The sequence below is a fragment of the Carlito syrichta genome, unplaced genomic scaffold, assembly GCF_000164805.1.
Source record: "Carlito syrichta isolate Samal-C Ts95f unplaced genomic scaffold, Tarsius_syrichta-2.0.1 Scaffold309931, whole genome shotgun sequence".
Taxonomy (NCBI): domain Eukaryota; kingdom Metazoa; phylum Chordata; class Mammalia; order Primates; family Tarsiidae; genus Carlito; species Carlito syrichta.
The window spans coordinates 147,195-161,183 of record NW_007254027.1 but is presented as its reverse complement, the minus strand read 5'-3'; the positions used below and the strand labels follow the sequence as shown (position 1 = coordinate 161,183).

Here is a 13,989-nt window from a genome sequence, read left to right as displayed (position 1 = left end):
GGCTACGTGGGGAACCGGGCGGCCACGTTCCCGCTGCAGGTACGCGCCGCCGCCCGGGCTTACGTAATCGGCTCGGGCTGTCCCCGCGCCTGTCGTGCGGGCCCCTGGCGTGGTGACCCCAGCCTGCCGGCCGCCCGCCTCCAAACCTCGCGACCTTGGCCGGGCCGCCCGAGACGAGCCTCAGCTCCCAGTCGGTGTGGGGTGCCGAGGGAGGCAGGCGTCGCGATGAGCCTCCCTCCTCTGGTTGGCTTGTGGGGGTGGAAGGGGAGGGGTGAGCACTCTGGTGGGCCCATGCGGGTGGGATTTGTCCCCGCGTCTGGGTGGGGTGCCCAGGTAGAACGAAGTCCCGTGCACTGGCTGTGGCGCAACCTTCCCGCTGGCAAGGGCAGGGTCAGCCAGGGAGTCCCTGGAGGGCAGGAGTATGCGGAAGGGCCTGAGGAGTCACGTGAACCCCGCTGGCGCGCTGAGAGCCTCGGAGGTGTCAGGTGTTTGCGTGCTCACCTGCTGTGCCCCAGGATTCCCTGTGCATCAGGAAGCTGAGAGGAAGTTGGGGGAGGCTGAGTAAGGTCACGGACAGAGAAGCCACGTTGCCCACTCAAAGGGCCTCACTCGGGCTGACCAATCCAGGAAGGGTCAAAGGGAAAGGGGTGGGGCTGGGACTGCCTTGCACCCTTTGGCGGAGAAGACCTCCCTGCAAGGGTTGTCCTGAAGGAGAAATGCCCCAGAGACCAGTGCAGGGCTGCAGGTTGGCTTTAGGAAGCCGCCTTTTAAAACGCTTTACTACCATAGCCCTCCTGCTGCCCCTGCAGCCTGATCCGTGAGGAGCTCACGGATTGTTCGCAGCTTGATTGTAGCTGGGGCCCTTGGAGGGGCAGGAGGGGTTCTGGGTGCTGTGGGGTGTCACGCTGGGCCAAGGCAGAACCCGGGTTTTGGGCACTTCCTTGCCTTATGGTCCCTGAGAGAGGGGTCTAGCTCTCTATGAGTCCTGAGGGAGGATTGGGGTGTTGACTCTTCCTGGGCTGTTCACGCTTGTCCCCTCCCTGTGCTGGCCCCAACAGGACGCAAAGAAGGCTAGGCCGGTCATGCCTGGCCTGCGGTGTGCGAGTTGTCCTGGAAGGAAGATAGGAAGTGTCATAGCCATGCCTCTGGAATTTGAGTGCTGACCTGAGCGGGAAAAGTAACTGGGTTCAACAAACTGAAGGGGGAGCTGAGTTATGAGTCCCTACTGGGAAGTGTGCAGTGCTTTACACAGTCTCATTCCAGCCAGAAGAGGGCAGACCTTGCCTTGGGTAGTCAGGGTGCACCTGCCCCACAGCCTCTGCTCTTAAGCACTGCTCCGGACTGCCCATAGCTTGTGGGGGGGAAAGGGAGGTCACTGCAGTTAGGCAGATTGCTTGAACAGGGGGAATTGTGCTTGGGAACAAAGGTGCAGGGTCCCTAAAGCAGGGGCAATTGGGGAGGAACCAACAGGGTTCTGAGAACAGCTTCGGCTCTCTGCCCCTACTGCAGGAACCTCCCCAGCCCGCCTTTAGCAGAAGTGTGTGGGCCCCTTCCCGTCCACCTGCTGCCACTCCTTCTTTTTCCCTTCATTGAGCAGTCTGTCCCCTTCCTCAGAACAGATTGCTGACCCTGAGTCCTCCAGCAATTTCCCTTGTCTCTGAACTTCCCATTACTCAAGGTGGGGGGCTCACAGTGACCCAACCGGGCAGTGCCTCTTTAAGGACAGAGCTGCTTTTCTTACTTGGGGTTTCCCCAGTACCCAGCATCCTTATCTGTGGGCACCACAGGGTTCCATGCAGGCATTTTGCTTCCCCATCCTTACATCTGAGCATCACTGAATAGGGAAAAGTAATGAGGCGGGGAGGAGTGAGATCGCTGGGTGAGCCATCTTGGACCTGCCATAGTGAGCACAGGAGGAACTGGGAGGTGCAGAGCCTGGATGTGACCTTGGGGCCAGTGCTTGCGCCCCCAGCAGCAATTCCAAGGGGAAGCATGCCCTAGAGTCCAGAGCTGCTCTTATCAGGAATTTATTTTTTATTTCATTATATATTTTTTTGAGTTGGAATCTCACTCCATCGTCCAGGCTAGAGTGCAGTAACACTCTCATGGCCACCCCAGCATCCACCCACTGGGCTCCGGTGATCCTTCTGCCTCAGCCTTCCAAGTAGCCGGAACTACAGGCATGAGTTACAGTGCCTGGCTAATTTTTTTTATTTATTGTAGAAATGAGGTCTTGTCAATTTGCCCGGACTGGTCTTGAACCCATGGACTCAGGCAGTCCACCCACCTCAGCCTCCCAAAGTGCTGGGATTACCGGCTGAGCCACCGAGCCCGACCAAGCAGGAATTATTATTAACTTTGATGGACTCCCTATACCTTGGGGGCTCCAAAAGTTGTTCATATGGCTGAATAAGGGGACAGAAAGCTTAGAAATGGGGGAGAATGTTTGACTTTGACTGGGCCTCACAGATTTGCCATAATGCTGCCTGCAAAGAGACTGGAAAATGGGTCGGGGGCTTGGCATGTGGCAATGGGATGGAAAGGCCACTTGTGGGGACTGACTCAATCTGGGTCCTGCCTTGAAGTAGATGTCTTAGAATTCTGGCTGAGGGACCTGGCCCTGATGTCTGAGCCTTCCCTAGTCTTACCTGCAAGCCCCGCACAGTCCCTGTTGGCACGATGGTACCAATGCTCCTTGTGTCTTTCACTCCTGGCTCAGCATGTTCTTGCTGGGAGCTCCGCTGTTCCTCTGTGAGCAAGGCACAGAGTTGTCCCCATGGAACGGCTTGCGTATCTGGGCTTTAGAGCAGCATCCTCAGTGCTTTCTGCCAGTTCCTGGAGCATACCATTCTTTCTTGCTCTGCAACCTGTGGGCAGCCACCTGCCCTGGGCCGAGGACAGTGTTGTGCCAGAGAGAAGGGAGCAGAATGTTGACCCTCTGTTTGTATTTTGTCTCTGGGCCTGAGTCCAAGGTACATCTCAGTGGCGGAGGGGCATAGATGAAAGTGACCAGCACTGGCAGGAGGTACATGATTCAGTGTGCAGGGGACAGGGAGGCAGGCTCGAGGTGAGTGGAGGAGAGGAGCTGGGGCTGTCTGAGTCCTGGACACACCTATGCCAAGGACAGACAGGCCACGTGATGCATGTGGGGGTAGGGGATTCCCTACTGTGGTGGCTAGGATTCTAGACAGGGGACAAGAAAAGGGAATGAGTAGGTGGAGTGAAGGGTGGCCTGCCTGCTGTCTACCTCACCAGATACTTCTGGGACTGTTTCCTCTTGGGAGAAGGAGGCCTCAGGTTCTTCAGGCCTGGGAGGTTGGTTGTTTTGAGTCCCTATACATGTCTGTGCAAAGCCCTCCTGGCAGGTCTTGCATCTCTGTAGTTCCCATTCAGGGATGAAGAGCCAGGATAGACTTGCAACCCTGCCTCTGCCCTGTGGCTTCCCACTGTGGTGAAAACCTCTGAGGTGCTGGTTTGCTAGGATTGCCATAACAAAGAGCCACAAACCGGGTGGCTTTAAACAACAGAAGTTCATTCTCTCAAGGTCTGGAGGCCAGAAGTCTGAGATCAAGGTGTCAGCAAGAGCATGCTCCCTCCAAAAGAGAATCATTCTTTGCCTTTTCCAGCTTTTGGTGCCCTAGGCATTCCTTGACTGTGGACTCATCCCTCCAGTCCCTGCGTCTGTCTTCATATGACCTTCCTCCTGTGTCCCCTATCCTTTAAGGACACCTGTCATGGGATTTATGGTCCACCCAGATAATCCGGGATGACTTCTTGGAATCCTTAACTCAATGGCCTCTGCAAAGAGTCTTTTCCAAATGTAGTCACATGCACAGGTTCCCGGAAAACATATTGTTAGGTCACACTCCCAGTGGGGTGCCTCCAGAATGTTAGGTCGTGCCCACTAGGATGTGGGTGTCTGTGTGATCCAGTGCATGAGAAAGATGCAAAGAATTGCACAGAGGATAGATCAGAAAATATAACTTATTTAGAAAGTAAATTAGAGAAAGAGGAGATTCACCTCCCCAAGGTAGGGGAGGGGGCCAAAGCCAGGAAATAGGGTCTGGGCATAGCCTAGCAAGACAGCGGTGGCTGGTTGCTCATGGCTGAGTCCTCTTAATCCTTCTCTTTGATGATGGAAGGTCATCAAGGTGATTGGGTAGTGGTCTGTTCCATGTCATTATGAAGGGGCAGGTAAGCACAGGTACTGATGTCAGGTGATGGACAGCAGGAAGATGGGTGGGTTAGTCACATGATTGCTGCCATGGTGGTGGATTTGTCTGTGTCATGGAGGTCACAAAGGGCTGATTAGGTTGACCTTGGGTCTTGTGGGTGAAGGCAAATACTTGGAATACAAAAAGCTAACTAGTAACAAGCTGGGGCGGGGGTTGTAAAGCAACTATCAATAGCTACCTCTGAGAAGCTGGTTCTGTCGTTGGCTAGTGATTAGAGGGTAAGTTAAGTGAACTGCTAGAAAAACATGAGACTTAGACAATGTTAAAATGACTGCTCATTGGGTATATTGAATCCATGTTATATCCTTTCACATATTCTTTGGAGGGGTCTACCATTCAATCCACCATGAGTTAGAAAGAGCCTTCAGAAAAATTGGAAAGTGGTGTACATTTAGGGTTAATTAAAGCCCCAGAAGTTGATGACGTCAAGCTGTCCTTTTTGGAAGTAAGGGAAGCAGCAGTTATAAGTCTCCAAGCTGGGCTACGAAGAGCATCTCCTGAGGGTGGCAACAGGCACTCCCAAGGCCACCAGCAGTCCTGCGGGGGCAGACAGGCCAGGCCTGATACTGCATCCAGGTGGCTAGGTGGCTAGGTGGCAGGCTTCATGCTGGCTGGGTTGATACTCCTGTCCTTCCCTTGTCAGCCTTTGGAGCAGCCAGTGTAGCCTCCCGGGATCACGGCAGTAGGGAGGAGGTAATGAACATTGGATGTTAAGTTATTGAATTCTAGGGCTTTGAGGCTCTAACTTGGGACTTGAGCTTAACACTCAATATTTATTTACTTATTTATTTTTGAGGTGGAGTCTCTGTTGCTCAGGTATGATTACAGCTCAACGCAGGCTCGACCTCCTGGACTCAGGCAATCCTTCCGCCTCAGTCGCCCAAGTAGCTGGAACCACACGCACGTGATATCACACCCAGCTAATTTTTAAATTTTTTTTTTTGGTAGATATGAGACCTCTCTGTGTTGCCCATGCTAGTCTCAAACTCCTAGGCTCAAGTAGTCCTCCCACCTCAACCTCCCAAAGTCCTGGAATTACAGGCATGAGCCACCAAACTTGCCTCAAACTCATTTAAATACCATGCCCTGGAAACCAGAAGGCAAGACCACAGGACCCCTGCCCCTGGCCCCCAGAAGATGCTGTAAGGTGGATGACTTACTTTGAGGCCTGTGGAAAGCAGCCTCATTCTTTGACTCTTCTGACCCGTTGGTGCAGAAGCAGACCCCAGACATCTGAGAGGCTGGTGGAGGGTGTGTTTTTCTGTACAGGGCCTCAAAGCCATGCCTGTTTGCCAGTGGACTGTGGTCTGAACACCTTGAAGGAAGAGGTTGGGCGATGGCAGGGAAGCCTGGGTTTCAGCACCTGCTCTGACTCTCATCTACCAAGTGACATTGGCAAGAGAAGCTGGGACAGAGGTTGAGGGTCCCACTCAATCACTGAGCCCCTGTTGCTCTAGACAGGAACAGAAGCCGCTAAGCTGTGGGGACCTCAGCTCATGAGCAGCATGACTATGCATGTGGGCCAGTCACCCCCTGACTTTCGTAGTGACTCACAGTGAGGTCCCAAGTAGACTGCTTGCAGTAAGGAACCTCTAATCTTTAAACATCCCCTGAGTTGCTAGGTGGACTTCTTCAGAGATGTGGCATTGGTGGCAGGATTCTCTTGAGCAAGTGGTTAAAACATCTGGTCTTTTGGAAAATTTTTACATTTTTTCTTAGAGTTCCTAGGATAGAAAGGGCCTTTTCCAGAACTGCATTCAGAAGATACTGGGAGAATGTCACCCTGCCCTTCAACAGATATCGCTTCTGCCTTAATATTTCCCAGGCGACATGTATGTGCAAACCATACATACCAAAGAACCAGCACCGAAAGGTGTGCCTCCCTCCTGTCCTAGTGGCTCCTGCTTACTTCCCTAGCAATGTGGCAGGTTGGAAACACTTCTGAGCATCCTCAAATGTTCTCTTACACTCTCGGGCCACATGGAATGCTGGCTTCCCTCCCATCTAGTTGGAATTCTTCCTCTTTCCTGCTGGCCTCTTCCAGTTCCTGGGTCTGAGCCAGAATGTGTCCCAATCCTGGTAACAGGAGTTGTTTTTGACATTTTTCCTCCTTTTTCTTTCATATTTCTCCAAGGAACAGAATTGGTTAGTTTCTTATTTTTCTAGCTCTCTTTCTTAGTTTGGGACTGAGGTTTCTGTTATTCCGCTTTGGCTGTCATGGAGAAAAGCAAGAACTTATTTGTCCCATTTCTTTTTTGTTTTCATTTTTTAATTTTTTGAGTTGTCATTTCACTCTGTCACCCAGACTGGAGTGTAATAGCATGCTCATGGCCACTGCAGCCTTGACCTGCTGGGTTCAGGGGATCCTTTGCCTCAGCCTTCCAAGTAGCTGGAACCATAGGCATGAACCACCATGCCTGGCTAATTTTTTGATTTGTTGTAGAGACGAGGTATCACCAAGTTGCCCAGTTTGTCTCAAACCCCTGGGCTTCAGGCAATTCTCTCACATCCTCCTCCCGAAGTGCTGGGATTAGAGGCATGAGCCACCACACCTGGAAATTTTTTTATTTTTTATTTTTTGAGTCGGGGTCTTACTCTGTTGCCCAGGCTGGAGAGCGATGGCACCATCATGGCTCAACTCGTGGCTCACCACAGCCTTGAACTCTTGGGCTCAAATGATCTCTCCACCTCAGCCTCCTGAGTAGTTGGGACTATAGGAGTTCGCCACCATGCCTGACTAATTTTATAGTTTTTTGTAGAGACAGGGTCTTGCTCTCATGCCCAGGCTGGTTTTGAACTCCTGGCCTCAAGCAGTTTTCCCTCCTCAGCCTCCCAAAGTGCTGGGCTTACAGGCATGAGTCACCATGCTTGACCAAAGACTATTGGTCCCATTTCTGATCTCTCACTTCCTACTTCTGGCCCTAGACCACATGTGTGCATGGTGTGCACAAGTATTTCTGTGAGATGTGTGTGTAGACATGCGTGGTGTGCACAAAAGTGTGTGTGAGGCATCTGTATAGGTATGCGTGGTGTGCATGTGCATGTCTAGGCATGCATGCGTGTGACATTGATGAGCATGTATGCACATGTGTGTGTGAGTGTTGCTCTGCATTGCTCTGCTCTCTGCAAGACCCTGTGTTGACTTACCCCTGACTTTCCTGTAAGTAACTGGCGCCTCTCATAGGAGGTTTGGTGTAACAATGTTCTCTGGAAAGGGAGGGACATGTGTCTTCAGAGCGGGCAGCCTCAGTGCCATAGGGGCTTTGTGACTGGTTGGGTTTGACGTCTCCTGGTGCACACCCCCTTGGAGCTTTTGAAATAGAATCATAAGGATGTCTCCTTAAAAGGTGCTCTGGAGGAGTGACACCAAGGAATAATAGAGGAAATTCTCAAGGAGAAAGGACGGAAGGCAGTGTCGAGAGATGGGCTGAGTAATGAAGTTGTGCGGTTGGCCTAGGAGGGGCAGTGCCTCCCTGCCCACTAGGGCTGCCGCCTGTTGCAGTCTATTCCACAGGTTCCACGCTGAGCTTCTTTTAAGGGTTCTGCTAAGACGAGCCTGTGAGCCCACCCTCATCCTGAGCCACTCCTCCAGCAGCTCCCCATCCCTGCAGCAGGTGGTCAGCCCTTCTCAGCCTCCTGTCCCGCCTCCTTACCTGTGACAGTTGTAGACAATGATAGACACAGAGGTTTGGCCCACCCCAAGGGCCAGTTGCTACATGTGGGAGCAAGGTCCAAGGAGGCAGGGGCCAGCTTGTGGAACTCCAACTGCACGGAACACAAAGAGGGCACCTGTGCCCTGGTATGGAGCTAGAATACAGTGGCACTCGTGCTGTAGACTGGGGTGGACGGGGCCTGAGGCCAGGAAGGCCACTCTGGCAACCTCTGGACTCATTCCCCAGCTATCTGGCTATGTGGGCACTTCTTGTGGGGTTTTGGGGTTTTTTTTTTGAGTCGGACTCTATTTTTTTTTTTTTTTTTTGAGTCAGAGTCTCTCTATTGCCCAGGCTAGAGTGCAGTGGCATGTTTATGACTATCACAGCATCAGCCTGCTAGGTTCAACTAACCCTTTCCCCAAGCCTCCTGAGTAACTGGGACTATAGGTGTGTGCCACTATGCCTAGCTAGTTTTTTATTTATTGTAGACAAGGTCTCACCAATTTGCCCAGGCTGCTCTTGAACCTGGGCTCAGGCAATCCTTTCACCTCTGCCTCTCAAAGTGCTGGGATTATAGGTGTAAGCCACAACACCCTGCTAGTTTGGGTACTTCTAAGCCAGCTGTGAGCTTCACTTTCCCATAGGATTTTGCAGTGAGTCCAGACCTGGCAGATCCTGACCAGCTAGTGCACGGTCCTGGGCTGCTTGGCACTGTGAGCCCAGAAGTGGGGGTCTGGAGGCCAAGGCAGGGGCACACGCAGGCAAAGGTGGCCAAGGATGTAGGGTGAGTCAGGAATCGGGAGAGACTGCTTTGGAGGACACAGGACCGTTTTCAGTTTAAGTTCCCTTTGGAGATCTGAGGATGAAGGATGTGTTTGAGCTGAATTGTATGACTAACTGGAAACAGATGGCAAAAGGGACATGGGGTACTCGGGCCCCCAGGTTGATCAGAGTGACAGCAGTCACTTGTTGCTCTTCCATCTCCTCTTTTCTAATTCTTTTTTCTTTTTGTTTTTAAATTTTAGATTCACATGTATATTCATTACATGGTCATATTGTTTCTCAGGTGACCCATTCCCCAGATAGTGAACATTGTGTCCCGTAGGAAGTTTCTGATCTTTTCTGATTATGACTGATTTCTCATGAAAGTAGCCAAAGGTCTTGCAGGAGAAACCACATAGAGGATTGTTCAGGGTGGGGCCATGCTTACACCCTGCCTGCATCTCTCTGTCCCCTGGAATGCTGAGGGCCAGGGTAGGATGGCTGGGGTGGAGGAATTGCACCAGAATATTCCAGAGCTTCCCCCACTCCTGCTGTTCTGAGTCACTCTGCTTCCCCAGAGGCAGCAGGATCAGTCAAGCTGCTGCGTTCACATCGTGTCTCACTGTGCCTGCCTCCCTGTAGCAAAGCAGTTTGGTGATGCTGCAGCCACGCTGGCCCTGAGGAGTGCCTCCCACTAGTAGCAGCCACTCCTGGGAGGAGGGAGGCTCTGCACGTGGACCGAGGGCTGTGCCTGGCAGAGGATGAGCTTGCAGGGAGAGGGCAAGAGAGCCTCTGTGTCCTTGTTCCTACTGCAACTGCTCTATCGGAAGTCCTAATGACTAATGAGCACTGAAAGCAACCTTCCCGGGTGCACCTGCACCATTGATTGCGTGGTTGCCCCCATAGTGGGGCTTCAGAGGAACCTGGAGCCTTTCAAGCCATCTTGCTGATCTGGGCTCTGCCTGGATTGTTTTGACTCCTGGAGTACAGCAGTCTCACCGGTTTTTCCCTCTCAGCTGGAGATGGGGCTGGCGCCTGCATTTGCATGTCTCTTTCTTCAGCAGCTCAGAAGTCACTGCCACTACATTGATTCCTCTGACTTTGCCTGGCTGTGACCCTTTGTGATCCTTCCCACCTCCGAGCTCCCTGTGTGCTCAGCACTAGTTTTGTATTGTTACTTGTTTAGTCTGCCAGAACGTCCTCAACTAGAGGTCATGGCTCACTGTGGAGTGGGAGCAGGAGTTTGACCTGTCAACTTTTCTGGCCAAGACATCCAGACTGTTCTGGAATGGGTTTACAGGTGCAGCCTGAGGCCTCAGGCTTTGGTCAGGACTGGTATTACTTCAGAGGCATATGGGAAGACCGGAAGCCCCAAGCCCCCAAGAGTCCCACATGGCATCTAGAATGCCGTAGCAGGGACCAAGAAGGCAAGGTCTTCAGCAGGGTCATGGAGGCTGAAAGAAGCATAGTCTAAGTTGAGAGAGGGAAGCAGACAAGACACAGAGGCCTCAGAGCTTTTGGGGGTTCAGAGGTTGGCCGACGGCACTGCAGCCCCAACGTAGATAGAATTCAGGGAATGGGGAGCAATAAGGCTGCATGGGGGCATGTGGCTGGGAGTCTGGGCTTCATCCCATGTGCAGGGGCAGCAACAGACTCCCAAAGGCTGGGTTTGGAGGGGTAACGTCTGGAGGTCAGGGTGGGAGCACATGTTGAGGGGAGCCAGGGGCAGAATGATAGTACAGAGACTCATTAAGATTATCACAGGAATGGGAATGAAGTGATATTCTGCAGGCCTAAGCAAGCTGTCACAGCAGATATGGGACAGATATAAGACTGAAGAGTCTTGTTTATATCATTTTACTATGTGCTGGCAAATGTTTAGAAAGTGGCTTTGGAGTTGGGGGCAGGTGAGGGGAGGGCTGATTTATGTGTGTATTGCCAATGTCCGTGGTGTGAATATTTCCACCATTCCTGAGTATAGACTATAAGCTTGAGCTGGAAAGACACGTATGGCAACCCCATCGGTAGTGTTTCTCCACAAGGTTGCAGTGGGCGTAAGAAGCTCAATAGAAAATCGATGACGGTAAAGTGTCCAAAGCTAGTGGGAAAGCGGCGAGGCTAGATTGCATGTTGCATTTGCTTTCAAGATAATTTACGTAATCGTTAAGTTTTATGACTCAGTTTTAAAAATGGCAGTATATGAGGAGGGACCCCAAAACCTCAGAATGTATTTATTAAAAATCGTGTATTCTTACATGTTTAAATTTCAGTCACCTTCAAAGTACTCTCTATTTGATGCAGTATACCTATCAAGATGCTTTTTCCATTGTTCAAAACAGTTTTGAGCTTATCAATTTTGATACCTTTTTGTGCTTCTGCCATTTTTTGTTTCATCTCCTTCATATCAGCAAAAGTTTCCCTTTGAGGTCTTTTTTCATCTGAAGAAACAAACCAAAAAAAAACATTGCTGGGTGAGATTAGGTGAATGGGGAGGGTGGGGCATGGGAATCATGCCGTTTCTGGTCAAAAACTGTTGGACACTCAGCGCAGTGTGGGCAGGTACATTTGCCCATCATGAAATGGGCAAATGTGTTAAAAGAAGCTACCAAAAAAAATTCACTGACGCCTAATGCAGCCTCTCACAACTAGCTGGTACACTGATGCTGATGGGTTCCCAGGGCACTTACCTACTGGGAAAACCTGTACTACAAGGGGCCTGGCCTCCAAAGATAATCCCAGGGTTCTTTGGGTCCCCCTCATTATAAGCCTGACCTCCACAGCTTCATTCTCATCTCGTGGTCTGGTGCATCCTCAAAGCCAACAAGTCATCAAATCCTACTTTCCCTTTGGGTCGCTCTGATTTCCCCTCTGCCTATCAGCCTGAGGAAATGGCTGCTTTTGAAGGGCTCATGGCATTAGATTAGATGTACCTGGATAGTAACCTCATCATGGGAGTGCTCTCATTACAGTTACAGGTTTCACCTCCCATGCAAAGTGGGATTCACAACGGTGAGTGGGGCCACTGCAGACTATTCTTGGAGTTCTGCCTCCCTCAGAAGTGTGAGGCCACTGGAGGTATGAGGTTTACTGTAGCACTGGGTGTGGTGGCTCATGCCTGTAGTCCCAGCACTTTGGGAGGCCAAGGAAGGAGGATTGCTTGAGCCCAGGTCAGTAGGGTTCATTGGACACCTGTCTGTCCCCATGTGAAGTGATTCCCAAGAAGGTGCTGAGGGCCAGGAATCTGGACCTGCCTTGTGCATTGGTCAGTAGGTGGATGTCGGGGAGAACCCAGCTGCTTGCTGTGTTCATGTGTCCAGGGCACTGTGCTGACCCTTGGACCAAAAATCAATTTGTCTCTGGCTCCTGGGGATTGGGGAAGATAAGGTATATCAGGCAGGATCCAGTCCAGAATGAGAAATCGGAAAAATTATGTTAGAGACAGTTGCTAAGCCCAGGATTGGGAGGACAGAAAAGGCAAAAAGGGAACACAAGGGCATCAGGGAGGGAGACCCTGCCCACACCAGCTTTCAGCTATTGGCACTGGGGGATAACAGAGGAAAGGCTTAGAGCTGAGCCAGGTGTGGTGGCTAATGCCTATAATCTCAGTACTTTGGGAGGCAGAGGTGAGAGGATTGCCTGAGCCCAAGGGTTTGAGACCAGTCTGGGCAGAAAGGCAAGACCTCGTCTCTACAATAAATAAAAAAACTAGCTGGGCATGGTGGCGCATGCCTGTAGTCCAAACTACTTAGAAGGTTGAGGTGGAAGGATTGCCTGAGCCCAGCAGGTCGAGTCCGCGGTCGCCGTGAGCTTGCCAGTGCACTACAGCCTGGGTGACAAAGTGAGACTGACTCAAAAAAACAAAAACTTAGAGCTGGCAGAAAGACATGCCCGAGACTTGTGCAGGGACCCACAGGGGCCTTGGCGAGGAATCCCATAAGTGATGAAAAAGCCACAGAGAGACTTTGGCTGCTGCTGCAGGAAAGATCATCAGTGCCAGGCAAGAAGAAACTGGCGCTGCTGGAACAGTGCCAGCTGGCAGGAGCAGTTCCTTCTCTTCCCCAGCTTCAGTTTCATGTTCCCTCTCTCCGGCCAGAGCCTGGTAGGGAGCCACTGCTGTGCAGGGGGATGCTGTCGCCCGTCCCAGCCCCTACTTTACAGAGCTGGGCATAGGAGTACAGGCTTGAGCTGAAGGACAGATTTAACAAAGGGCAAGCCCTGTCTCTGGGGTCCAGGGCTCCCATTTTGGACCTTGATCCCCAGCCCCAGCATCATCCTTTCTCCTGAGCCTAGCTTGGTTTTGCATATGCAGTTTGCTAGGTGGGCTCTGGAAACGGCCAAACCAGCGTGGATACCACTTCATGAACTGATTTGGATGGTACTGTTTGAAATAGAGATGCCAACCCAGGAGCTTAGCTCTGTCATTTAAAAGCAGAAAAATAGCGACTTCATTCTCAGATGCATTTGCCAGCCCCAAAGGATTAATTATCTATACACCCAGAAGCAGTGGAGCAGAATATTTTGGCAGGATTTTCAGGATTTGTGTCATTGCTGCTTAAAATCTGTTCCTTCAGAGTTGATGAGGATTTGAAAGGATTTGAAAGACTGCAAGTTTGCTGGGCAGAGGGGCAATAAAATCAGGCAAGCACATTTGCATAGTGCCAATTTAACCTCTTAGTTTAATAAGACTGCTAATGTTTGTTTCATTATTTTAGTGACAATACTGGCTTTCGAGAAAGGCTTGGTGAATACAAATCATAAGCCCGTGCTGAATGAATTATCACAAAGTGAACACCACCCAGTGTAGAAATAGAATGTGACCTGCCCCAGAGGCCACTCACTGACATGCCTCCTCCACGGGCAGTACCCCACAGTGACCTCAGAGATAGTACACCCTGTTGTTCAGTGTTCAGGTGGGACCCGGAAGATGGTTGCTGTAAGGGGAGAAGGGGAAAAAGGCTTGGGGACTTGGTAACCAAGAGAAAGGAAGAATGGCAACCAAGCTAGCAAGAGCTGGGCCAGAGGGCACGGGGAGGGCCACGGATCGCCACCTCCCTCCCTCCCTGTCCCTCACACATTCATTCTCTTTCTTCTCTATCCTTCACACACTCACTCTCCATTTTTCTGCCCCCCATATTTTCTGTCCATCTTAGCCCGTCACACATTCATCATCTGTCTTTATCACACATCTAAGCCAGGCTGATGGGAAGGAGCAGTCAGCTGTACTGCCCATTAGGGCCCTTGACTTTGCTTCTTCATGGGGGTAGGGGCTGGAATCTTTCATGTTTGTGCAGCAACTGCCTCACAGCCCTTGTATCTAGACAGCCAGAAGCTGTATTTGT

General features: G+C 51.3%; 1 protein-coding gene across 1 annotated transcript in view; it reads left to right on the top strand.

Moving 5' to 3' along the window:
- PDXK (pyridoxal kinase) overlaps positions 1-13,989 on the top strand; it is a 31,069-nt gene continuing 17,080 nt past the window's right edge. Inside the window, exon 1 of the mRNA XM_021717696.1 lies at positions 1-39. The gene's annotated coding sequence lies outside the window, so the exon portion shown is untranslated. The remainder of the gene's footprint in view (positions 40-13,989) is intronic.